Source organism: Cebus imitator, unplaced genomic scaffold (genome assembly GCF_001604975.1).
Source record: "Cebus imitator isolate Cc_AM_T3 unplaced genomic scaffold, Cebus_imitator-1.0 Scaffold42, whole genome shotgun sequence".
Taxonomy (NCBI): Eukaryota; Metazoa; Chordata; class Mammalia; order Primates; family Cebidae; genus Cebus; species Cebus imitator.
The window spans coordinates 406,804-419,939 of NW_016107357.1; the positions used below are offsets into that span (position 1 = coordinate 406,804).

General features: G+C 40.5%; 1 protein-coding gene across 6 annotated transcripts in view; it reads right to left on the reverse strand.

Annotated features, from left to right (window-relative positions):
• Positions 1-13,136, reverse strand: part of ESRRG (estrogen related receptor gamma) — a 580,561-nt gene that overhangs the window by 402,898 nt on the left and 164,527 nt on the right. The window contains exon 3 of one of the 6 annotated variants that reach the window (XM_017526296.2): positions 8,384-8,482. The exons of the other annotated variants lie outside the window; for them this stretch is intronic. The gene's annotated coding sequence lies outside the window, so the exon portion shown is untranslated. The remainder of the gene's footprint in view (positions 1-8,383; positions 8,483-13,136) is intronic. 6 annotated transcript variants of the gene reach the window in all.

Genomic DNA, 13,136 nt, shown 5'->3' on the forward strand with positions numbered 1-13,136 from the left:
TTTTTGACACAGAGTCTTGCTCTGTCGGCAGGTGTCAGGCTGCAGTGCAGTGGCGTGATCTTGGCTCACTGCAACTTCCACCTCCTGGGTTCAAGCAACTCTCCTGCCTCAGCCTCCTGAGTAGCTGGGACTACAGGCAACATGCCACCACGCCCAGCTAATTTTTGTACTTTTAGTAGAGACAGGGTTTCACCATGTTGGCCAGGATGGTCTCGATCTCTTGACTTCGTGATCCATCCGCCTCGGCCTCCCAAAGTGCTGGGATTACAGGTGTGAGCCACCGCGCCCAGCCTCCTAAAGTCTTACAGTCATTCAAGATGGCAGTAGTGGGATTGAAATGCAGGCCTATGTAATCTCAAAGCCTGTTTTCCTTGCGCTTATTTATATTTTAAAAATATTCGGGGGATACACATATCTTCACTCAAATCAGCCTCTTTTACATCTGTCCTTCCCCAAACACATTTGTGATTTTGTCCATAATAATAAGTAATTACATCTTATTAAATTAATACCTACTACATGTTAAATTAGATACTACTGATACAATAATTATTTAGAAACCATCAGGTATGTCCATCTGACACCATGTGTGTGGATATATATTATATTGAATATATTATACACACAATTGCACATACACACACAAACACATACATATATATAGTCAGCCTTCTGTATCCTTGGGTTCCACACTCCTGGATTCAACCAACCATTAATTGAAAATATTTGAGGCTGGGTTGTCATAGCTCATACCTGTAATCCCAGCACCTTGGGAGGCTGAGGTGGGCAGATCATTTGAGGCCAGCAGTTCAAGACCATCCTGGCCAACATGGTGAAACCTCATCTCTACTAAAAAATACCAAAAAAAAAAAAAAAATTAGCTGGGCATGGTGACACATGCCTGTAAACCCATCTACTCAGGAGGCTAAGACAGGAGAATCACTTGAACCCAAGGAGTGGAGGTTACATTGAGTTGAGATCGTGCCACTGCACTCCAAAGCAATACTCTGTCTCGAAAAAAGAAAAAAGAATGAAAGAAAAAGAAAGGAAAATATTTGAAAAAAAAAATTGGATGGCTGAATCTGTACTGAACATGGGCAGATGTTTTTTCCTTGTCATTATTCCCTAACCAATACTGTATAGCAACTATTTACATAGCTTTTACACTGTATTCCATAATGCAGAGATGATTTAAAGTATATTGGAGGATGTACATAGGTTACATGCAAATATCACACTATTTTATATCAGGGACTTGAGTATCCATGAATTTTGGTATGGGGGATGGCTACTGGACACAATCCTTCATGGATACTGAGGGATTAATGACTATGCATCCTTTATGTTTTTCCAATGATATCAAAGGAAAGTACAGAGAACATTATGTTTAATATTTAGGGTCTAAAAATGTGTCATCATTGCTCCACGTAATCAGTGGATTATGGCTTCGAAGATAGGAGACCTGGGTCCCAGTGTGAACGCTGTACTTTTCCCAAGCTTACTCACTCTGAGGCCCGTGCCGATCCCTCAGGCGTGTTGAGTCTGTTTCCTATTTCTAAGATGGGAATAAAAAGAGCTTCCCTGTCTACTTCAAAGGGTGGCTATGAATATCAAATGATGTAGTGCCTGCGATAAGCACTTTACAGTGTATAAAACTCTATATGCTGTAAGTCATTGTTATTAATGATAATTATAAACCTTGAGGAAGCCTGAGAAATTAGCCATCATTATAATTACAGCAGTAGTTGCAAGGTTTTTACCCTTTTCTGACTTTGAGAGGTCCACAGTTATATCTAGAGGAATTAAAATGAGAAAAATTTTAAAAATCAATGCATATTATGTATATACTAACAAACAGCTAACTACAATGCTATATTTGCAAACAGAAATGAAAACATGGAAAGCACCAGAAAAGTTCATTCCAGTGGGTCCTGGTGAAGAAAAATCTATTTCAAGTTCTTAAAAATCACATTAGCCTCCCGCCCCTGTTTTTTAACTTTACTGTACTGCTATATCCATGAGCCCTGCTATCAGCAGAAGATAAAGCGAATCCGTTGGCCGGCAAAAGCTTGAGTTCTAATCTCAGCTCTGACACGGGGGATTAATAAACAAATATTTGTAATGTTTTCTGAAGAGGAAAATTCTGGTTTTTTATTAGTATTAGCAACATATTTGTATGTGTACTTGACCCCAGTGTAGTATTGCATATTTAACATTGATTGTTACATGAGCTTCATCACACAAATGAAATAAAATGTTACTTATAAAAATGCTCACTCTTTCCCCATTTTAAGTTAAACCCATTGCTAAGAGGTCATTTTTCAAACCATCAGTGGCCCTGCAATTCTCTAAAGACTCTCAGCTTTTCTCAGAAGGAACACTTACGTGAAGCATCTCAGTATGAAAAAAAGGCTTTGACTATGTAAATATGTCTAATGGTCTGCTGACATTACCAACAAAACTGAATTGTGCAATTTTCAAAAGTGCCCACCTAACTAATAGTGCCAGTGGTTTCATCTTGCGCATGTTACCCCTTGATACCTCCTCTGCCAAGCCAGGAGAGTACCTGATACCAGTGTTCCTGAAGCTCAACATGATAATCTGGCCGTGGTCCAGATGAAGTCTATGAAGTCTATGAAATCTAGGAAGCTCTGGCCACCATAACCACTGACTGGCCAGAGCACGGAGGGATTCAGAAGACAGACAGGCAACAGGAAACACACCCTTTACTATTTCCTTACTCCATCCAGAAGCTTTGGGCTCTGAGAAAATGTTCACAGCACAGGAGGGATTTGTTTTTAAGGACTAATTTCCCAGACCTTTATTCAAAGATCCAAATAGAAGTTGAAGAACCTGGAGGGAGAACAGTACTGCTAGTCGCCAGTGTGGCCAAAGCATGCACACACAATTTCCAAATTTCTTCCTCAAATTTCCATCAGTAAACATGGGAGGGTCCCCAGAACCTCTCCCATCTGCTGAATTTCCCTTGGTGTGACTGCCAGCAACTGCCACACCTCCTGAGGAGTTGTAGCGCACATCCTGTGGTTGCTAGTTATCTGGTTCACCAATGTGTGGGGCAACTTGAAGACGACAAAGAAGATACACAAAGCAGCAAGGTCACCACTGCTCTGCCTCTGAAAGGATGCTCAGGAGCCAGGTGGCCGCTCACCCTCACATCTGTTGGTTGGTACGAAGAGGCCAAACATGTCACTACAACTTACAGAAAACCAACCACGCATTCTGCTCTCCTTAAGGAGGCTGCAGATGGGGTGGAGAGGAAAAAGGGAGAAGGTGCTCTTTCAACACTTCAAATATTCAAAGTTCAACACCCTGAACGCAACATTTTGCATTCATACGAAACCAAATCAATCTACCATCCAAACCAAAACAGTCAAGAGAGCTTAAAAAAAGAAAAAAAGGAAATGAAAACCCTGGAAATGAGTACTTGATTACAAAGAGAAATTTAAACTGCTGTTAACAGTAGCAGAGGCACAGGATGCAAGGGTGAATCTATTCAAGAGAGTCTTCTGAGGAAGGCTAGAAAAAGAGCCATGTCAACTCACATCCAGGTAATGCTGAGAAAAGAATCCAGGAATGGCTATTTCAGCAAATCAGGAGCTTGCTGTGTGCCCCGGAAGTGCTGATGGTATCACAGTGTCCCTCTTCACACACTGTACTACCTGGAGCTTCCAAAGGAAACAGCCAGTGACAGTACCCTCGCTGGTATGCAGCATGACAGTTCACATCCAAACTCTAGGAGATCTTGTGAACTATTCGCCAGGGGAGGAAGATGGCTATTTTCCTTTATGTCGTACTTTTAAGAACTTTTAGTCATTTGTGATTCTCTCTTTCTCTACCACTGTGTGCGTGTGTACATGCGCCCACCCACTCTCCTCTCCCTTTCAGCCCCAATTCAAGCATTAACCTTTGATGTAACATTTTTGCTCCTCATCAGAATGGAAAGAATGAGCTTCAGAGAAGCCATTGAGTTGAGAGAATAAAAAAGATGACATCACTTCAAACGTGGACTTGCCAGAAAATCGTCCTTTCAAGTGCTCCCCTGTGTTATCAGCCAGGGACCCTCAGCTCTCCCTGACCGCTGCATGCTGCCCGTTTCAAATCTTTTGATCACCATTTGTTTCATGTCACCGTTCATTATGCCCCCCATGTGTGTATGTGTGTGTTGAACTTGTGTACTTTTCAAAGTTCCTGTCAGTGCTCACTTTATAAACTCCCAAGTGAAAGAGAGGAATTCATTAGCATCCATCATTAGTTTGATAATTCTAAATAAAGTCAATACAAACATTTACATGGCATTTGCCCAGGAAGAGGATCAGGAATGAGAATTTGGGGACACATGCTCATGTTCTTTCTGATACACGCACCGCCAGGTACGCGCAGCAAGAAGGCCCTGGGGATGGGTCCTATACCACTGCTGTGTTCCTCTTTTCCTCTAAAGTACAAAGTAAAGAGTCTTCTAACGCTTTCTTTTTTGGAATTCATTCATGTCAGATGCAGACCATTTTGAGAAGTGCTCAAATACCACCGGATTCTGTTCCTCCACTCCTCACCCTCATCTTATAAGCAAACACAGTGAGAAAAAAATGTATCTACATTACAGCCAGAGTGATCTGGGTTCAAATTCCACTTAGCCTCTGCCTTTGTCTTTTTTTTTTTTTTTTTTTTTTTTCCCTATGTAACTGACCATCCAAAACTCAGTGGTTATAAACATCACCACTGTATTTGCTCAGGAGTCTATAGTCGGGGTAGGGCTCAGTGGCACCATTCAGTTCATCTTACTGGTGGTTGCTCACATGGCCGCATTCAGCTGGCTAGTTGGCTGGGATCTGGGCTCAAGTGAGCCTCTCTCTCTCCTCCCCTGGAGTCTAGGTTCTCTCCCTTTGCCTGTGTCTTCTCTACATGGTCTCAGCATGTAGTCTCTCCAGCAAGGTAAACAGACTTTTTTTTTTTTTTTTTTTTTAAAACCAGGTGACTTAGGGCTTTCAAGATTACAGAAGTGAAAGCTGCCAGGTCTACTTAATGCTTAGGTCTGGAGCTGGAAGGAGATCATTTCTGCCACAGTCTATTGGTTAAAGTGAATCTCCGGGCCAGCTTTGATTCCAGGAGTGATGACTACACGAGTGTGAGTATAAAAGACACAGTTCACTGTAAGCAACCAATGTAGCCAATTACCACTGACACGCAACAAGTCACTTCATCCATACACTCTGATGTTATGTTTCTCATCCATTAAAAGGGAACATAATAATTTGTATTTTATAAAGATCTCACAGTTAAACATGCTAATGAATGTGATGCGGTTAGCACAGTGACTGACACCCAGTAAATACTCTGTAAGTGGTCTCTTTTGTATATCCCAAAGTACTCGGAAATTTGTGAGTCCCTTCCTACAACTGTCTATGCCTCCTACAAGAGCAGAGTCCACAATTCATGTTAGCCATCTTACAAATCACTCTAGCACCTAGTACAGAACCCGGCATTGTGTGTTTGTTGAATGATTATGTGACCAAATGAATCGGTACTCACTGTCTCCATCCACTCACTTCTACAACACATAGACAGATTGAGCTATTTCACAAGAATTTCTTATCCGCAAATTAAAAGTTATCAAATTCAATGTCATGAGCAATCATAGCAGTCTGGAGTTCATCTTCACCTCTTTTTAAATATAGTATATGTAGCAAATTCCCCAAAAATATTTTGCCAGATTTCCACTGCCTCAATTTTAAAACTCAGGCGCACTATAAGAAATATGTAATCCATATGTCTCTGATTCATTTTTACCCAGTTCATCAAAATGCTGTTTTTGTATTAAATGTCAAAATGCCTTTTATGTCTTTATTTATGAGCCCTTTAAAGTTGTTATTTTTAAATAATGCTAGAACATGTTTTGCCAAATTTAAAATCTACAAAGACATTTGTAATTCAATTCTAAACATCAGCTTCTGGGACAGTTAATTTTGTTTACTCCTGGGAAAATTCCTCTTTTCAAATATGGACTTTTAAGGTTATTTTAAATAACCCACATTCTCATATTCTTCATTTTTAACATACTAATGAATGGAATCAGCCGTTATGTACACAGAGAGTTTGGAAAAGCAATATGTGGCCTGCTGTCTCTTTCAAAGGAACACCTTGCTGACTCGGTCACCTGATTCTGCCTCAACCCTATAAAGTGATGTGGGGAAAAGGAGCCTGCTGTGTGTTACCTATTTTTAAGGCTAAAACAAATTTCAAATTTTTATTCTCTATAATTCTAGATAGCGCAATCTTCTCTGCATAGATACACTATATACTCAGCTTATTCCTGACATTCAAACTTCATCAAATCCTCTTCCTGTCTCTAGAGATTTTCTGTCTCTATTATTGTTTAATTTTTCACTATGAGATTTAAAAATAAAGATGATAATGACCGAATGGAACTGTTCCATAACTCAAATTTCTGTGATAAACTATGCTTTGAGTTAAAATTTTAAAATATTTACAATAAAGCAGAATGTTAGCTAAAAATAATCTATAAAAGTCAAGGTTATATTGTTTAAAAAGCCCTATATTTGAAATCAGAGAACCAGAAAACCAGAATAAGATTTCTGACCTTAGATATATATATATCTATAAAATAAACTCTGAACTCACTTATTAATCTAGAAAATGAGGATGATGCCTATACTACCTGCATCACACACTTATGAATATCAAATAAATACAATATTGATAAACTACAAATAATATTAGTGATAATACTTAATATCTGGTATTAGCTGTTATATATTTTTATGTCAGTTTCAAACATAACCCTGTGTAAATTTACTTCCTTAGCTAATGTTTCCATTTCAGAATAAAAGTACTTCTATCCATCCACTAAGGAAACTATGGGAAATTAGCTTGCCCTAACTTTGAAACTCACAAACAGGAGGCCTCACGTGCTTATTGGCTCTGGTTTCAAGCTCTTTCTCCTAGTGCCAAGGGTTTGCTAATTCCAAGTCACCTGCTGAGCAAGGGATACTACTCTTTCCCTTCTTAGAGAAAATGTCATCCATGTGGCATGGATAATTTTATGTTCAATTTGTCAAAATGTTAATCATTTTAGGAACAGCACTTTGGGTGTTGAACTGAGAAACATCATATTTCAAAGGCTTTGGTGAGGAGACCAATCGTACAGCTAGAACACTCAGGCTTGGACTGAAAAGCAGCTCTGAAATTTGAACACCAACCAGTATAAATCTGTTGCTAGGTTAACAGTGTTTTCTAGTAAACAAAGTTGCTTCCTTAATAATGTATTAAAACAGAATATATTCTATGTATTCTTCTCTTACAGAATTCAAGGAAAAAACAAACAGCCTGTCACCATAGCTAGGCCCCTTCTCTAGAAATCAGACAAGAAAAACTCACATTCCACATCTGAATTAGTCTTGCATGGAGGAGAAATATGTTTCTATACCACCACAGACCTGACCGGGGTGTTAATTTGAATTTTAAGCAGAACCAAGCTTTTGCTTGGGTCCATCCCACCTGTCAGTGTATGGTTGGAGAACAAGATAATTACTTCCTCTTATTTCAAAATGCCAGACACCCAAGTAAGAGTTCCATGGAAAATGAACAGTGCACCTGTATTAAATTTTATTCTAATAAGTCTAGGACTGAGTATCACTGGCATCTTGTTATGTTATTCAGGGAAATGGTGGCAGATGCCAGGCGAAGCCTACAAAAGGGTAGAACTACGATACAGGAGAATGTCAGAAATGCAACATGGAAAAATTTGCTAGCAGCAAGATGAAGTTGTATAATATATCATTCATTCATGCAGCAGTGCTTCCTTTGCAGAAAATACAAGGTTGAAATGCAAAGTTATTTAGAGAAGGAAAAGAGCAATTCTGTGCTTGCACTACAAAACTGGTATTTATTTAGTTCATCAAAATTCTACAGATTGTAGACGTAAAGTCTTCTTTAAAAGTCATGTCCAGAAGGTGGTATGGATTCCATTCAGGGAAAATAATGATTTAAATCTTTCAAATAGAGTTGATCAAGATAATCAACATGAGTCAAAATTACAAACAAGACCTAGAAAATAGAGAATTCTAGTGTGCGAATGTATGGGAGTGTGTGTGTGTGTGTGTGTGTGCATATTTTTTCCGTATGTACAATTGTGTACCTGCATTTGCCGGCCATGGTATAGCATTTCATGTTCATTATAAGAATTAGATATTTAATGATGCCTTTTTATCTTTCAAGTTGAACATTAAACAAGCCAGAATAGATTGTTACTGATGTACAAAGAAAGAGACTTATATGGTGGTTTAGAGGATTTGGAAAAGAAATTTCTGAGACAAATGGAATTTAAGGACAGTCCCCAAACACTTACTTCAACACAATGCTGTCACTTGTTACAGTGCTGCCTTTTCTGGCTACAGGGTTTTGATATGATCCAGCAGATAACTGGACATCTGCCCCAGGATCGGTCCTGGAACATGGAAGTAGACGTTTTAGGAAGCAGCTGCATGAAAAGGTCATTATTATGGGCATTTCCTTCCCTACATAGGCTGATCTTAGTTTAAAATTATTACTGTTGTAGAGGCAGTATTATGCTGTGAGCAAGGCACACGACTCAGAATTGGACAGCACAACTAGGTTTAAATCCCAGACCCAACACTACCTGCTTCTGGGACCTCGAGCAGTTTTACCCAACTTAAAGATTTCCCCACCCTCTGCTGTCTCATTGGGAAAATCAACTTCATGAGGCAAATGGTATCCTGAATGGTCCAATTACTACATGAGTTTGAATCCAGATATTCAAAGGGTGTATCATCTAAAAAATAAAATTGGCAAGATCCTATTTGATGGTAAAAAAGACATCACGTAGATGCCAGACACATCTTTCATCAGAAAGCGGAGAGTAGTAGCAGCGTGGAGGAATAAGACAGCGTGTTTTCTGCCTCTTAGTCACATGGTGACTTTTCACAAGTACTGAACTGAACTTACTCTGCGCTCCCTCTGTGTTCCATTGGTAAGACGAGGATAACATAACCTACTTCTCAGGCTTCTGAAATGTAAGAGACATAGTGTCACGCCTCTGTCTAAAACTTCCCAAGAGCTTCCCATCTTCCAAAGAGTAAAGGACACATTCCTGACCATGGGCTGCAAACTCCTAAGAACTTGACCTCTTATTACCTCTGACCTCCCCTAATCCTCCTACGCACTCTGGTGAGGGCCTCTGCACTTCCTCACTTTGCACTCTTCCCCAGAATCTCAGTGGCTACTCGCTCACTTCCTTCAAGTCTCTGCTCCAATATTACCTGCTCAGTGGAGCTTTTCCACTCATCTTATTTTGAATTGCAACTCTTCTTCATTCTCTTGCTTTCTCTCCGTAGCACCTACCACCTTCTCATATAATGTATTTTTTAAAAATTTATTGCATTTATTGTCTTAACTCCTTTCACTGGAATAAAAACTTCAGGAGGGCAGCAATTTGTCTTAATTTTATTCCCTGCTGTATCTCTAAAGAAGAACCTGGTACTTGGGATCACTCAAGCAATATTTATGGGATGAATACATTTACTGTGTGTTACCAAATGGCATCCTATCTATAAGGTACAGTGCCTGGCACATGATAAGACCTTAATAATGACAGCTACCAGTCCTGAAGTGTGAAGGTTATAATCTTTGGAACTGTGAGTAGGTGTGCGCTGCTTTCAGCCAGTCAGCAGTGGGAAAACACCCAGTTACCACCAGGAACTAACTGGAAGGCACTGATCTATTGCTGGTTCTCTCTATGACTCACCATGTGCCTTGGGCACACCAGTCTCTGCATCTATAAACAAATACCATAATATCTACCCTCCAGGGCAGAGAGAAGCTAAGGAAGGCTCTGACTGTCACTTGGTTTGCCATCACAGATGAAGCGTACACAGCAATTTTTAAAACATGAGATAAAATTAAAAATAACAGGAAAAACTGTAGCTTTTCCCACCTGATAATTTTTCTGGCTCCTAAAAGCATCTTTCAGCCAGCACTCCCAACGCCCTGCCTAACAGGGTTTCAGACACAACCTTTTTAGTTTGAGTTGCAGTTAAGCAGTAATGAGGGAAAACCCAGCCTGAGACTTTCCTGGGGAAATCTAAGGATCAGGTTTGTCGGTTGGGACAAGTCATTCTTTTCATTAGGGTAGGAAAACACAAAGAAGGATACAGTGCTGGTCACCTGTTCATTAACTGGGTAGAATTACTGCAGCTATGAAGGTTAATAATTACACAAGTAATTAACACTTTCTTCATTTTCATACTCTAATCCTATAGTTGCAGGATTTCAACTTTGGTCCCTGAGTCCGAGGGAGGATGAGAGCAGAATGGCAATGAATTGGATTGGCTTTGGAAAGGGAGCTGGGAAACAAGAAGATAGCCCTGGGTTTCTAACCACTTTCTAATGAGGTACAACTACAACACATGAACAACACCAGCAAGCACTTCAGTGTTTCCTGTGGGTTTTGTTGTTGTTAACAATTGCAAGTTTTTGTGGCAGCAAGAGCTGTACTGTTGTGTGCCATACAGGTATTTGACACCCCGATCTTCCACTAAGCCTCCACTCCTACCCTTTCACGCCTGCACATTGTATATTTGGTGTCACTGTTTATTAAAGATAACTAATGCCCTAAGTCTTTATTTACTTCTGTTTATTGCTATTTTAGCAAGAGTCACCAGAGAGCAGTTATGCTTCTGGTCCACTCGGGTTCTTTAATCACAGTTAGTAGGTAAAATCATCTGTGACAACTAATCCAAAAAGCAGATTATATTTATTTTGGCTACAGTGGCTTGCAATTCGTTAAAATCAACAAAGCCTTTTCATTAGCCCCCTGCTGATGTCCTAAAAACAGACATTTCAAGGGTCTCAAAGCACTGAGCTACACATATGCAGCCAAGCTAATTCTGACAGATTCTCAGTGCCATTCTTAACACAAAATCTTATTAAAGTAGCAAACAAGAAACAGAACCCCTCCACTTCCATACAAAGCCTTAATTAACATGCCTAAATTCCAAAATCAAAATCATAGCTGCAAAGCTCCCTGAATGTGGAAACAAAATAAACAGAGACTGTGTCATTCATTAAGCAAGATTTACCAGAAACCGGGACCTTTTCTGTATTTTTCTTTTTCCAAAAAAAAAATGTGGGAAAGGATTAGAAATCAGAACCACGGTGCCTGTTACTCAACAGTTCTGCATGGGCGTTCTGGCCTTCAAAAGCTGGGATTGTGATTAACTGAACTGTTGGTGGAGTCAGCAGATCTGAACAGAGGATCAAGATCTTATTCCAGAGGTTGCCAGAGATTAGAAACAGTGGCAGCAGGTTTTAAGGACGGTATCGGTCCATCAGCATTCCACGCACCAGCTTTCTCCAAACCCTCACTCCTACAACCACGCCGCTGCATTTTTCCGGCATATTTCTTTTACTTGCCTGACCACCTGGCTGTCCAGTGTCACAATGAAGAGCCTCTTTAACACTGAATTGGATTTTCGGGTTCAGTGTCAGAAATGGGGGCTTTCCAGGGAAGACGCTCACGGGAGTGACTCAGCCATCACTGCACCACCAGGCAGTGGCCATAATTAATGAATGTATCAAAAGGTCTACTCAAGGAGCAGAGAAGGTAGACAATGATTTATGTTTACCTAAGAGGAAGATTATTTAGCTTTGCAAGAGCTTTCAAAATGAGGGAGCCCAGAATTATTTAGAGATGGTGTGATACTTCCCCAAACCTGAAGAGAAATTCAAGGAGTGAGCAAGCGGACCCAGAAATGAAGGGCAGTGGGAGAAGACAGAGGAAGAGGTTTCCTGTCCCGTGTTTCTCCCTCCATAGCTCTGATTGGAAAGCTGCTATGATTTGTGTATTTCCATGACTGCTACTGCAATGGAATTACTTGTTTGTCCCTCCAGCATAATCCTGAACATTGTCAAGTATGATTACCAGATGATATTTCATGCAAGTCTCTATCCTAACATGCAGATATCCACTGGTTGAAAGGCGAAGCCAAAAGCGGCCCTCGAGAGCAGTGGCTTGCTTGGTTCTTAAATGCACATGTGACGAGCACATCAGGCTGCCTCCGAGACCAAAAGGTCCAATTCGCCTTCACAAGGGCCAATGTCCAGCAGCCCCTTCAGCCAGGACTTCAGCTTTTTCTGGTTCATTCCATAAGCAAAAGAGCTGTCTGTTAGAGCAGATAATAAAATCCATCCTAGAAGCAAATGCCACATGCAAAGCCTCTCTCAAATCAGAGTTTTGTCCACAGGGAAAAGTGAGCCACATCTGATATACAAGTTATCATTTTGCCTCTCCATAATTAAAACTATTGTTGCCATGGCAATCCAAAGAGTGTTGCAAATACAGGAAAGGCTCATGTCATAGCTTTCTGTTGTTGTTGATATAGTTTGCAGTTCCAGCCAGGGTGTATTTATGGCAGGGCAGAAATGTGACTTGGGCACACAGGAAGCCATAGCAGGTGAGATGTGAAAATTTAAAACTTAATTATGTACCCAAGATACTGTTTTCAATTGTCCCTCAGTCCCCAGCCTGCCTTATTCCATAGATAATAAAAGCGTATGGTCTTTCTTACGCATATTTACATCTAGTAGCTCTGATAGCACACCCCAAAGCTTCCTGGCTTTCTTCTGTATCATCTGCTACCATCTACCCAAGAAGATCTCCAGGTTGTTGAAACAGGTCCCTTTTCTGAGCCACCTTATCAGGCAATAGGAATCACAGGCAGTTCTCCCACAGGGAGACAAAGGTCTGGGGACTTAAACAGGATGGCTCAACAGGCTGCATTACTGTTGTCACATAAAACACGTTGAGACAAGCAAGACAGCAGCGGTTGCCCTGAGGAGTATTTCAATTTTATACCTTCTAAGGTTATTCTCGAGTAAGGAGAATAACACTCCCTTGAGGATTTTGTTTGTTTTTTGGGGGGCGGGGGGTTGTTTTTGTTTTTCGGGGTTTTGGGGGGAACAGGCTCCCTCTTTTTCTGGCCTATTCAAAGTGGGTCAGCTTAGCTCGGTGGGGTGGTTCATGCCTATAATTCTGGCACTTTGGGAGGCCAAGGTGGGAAGATCGCCTGAGGTCAGGGGTTCAA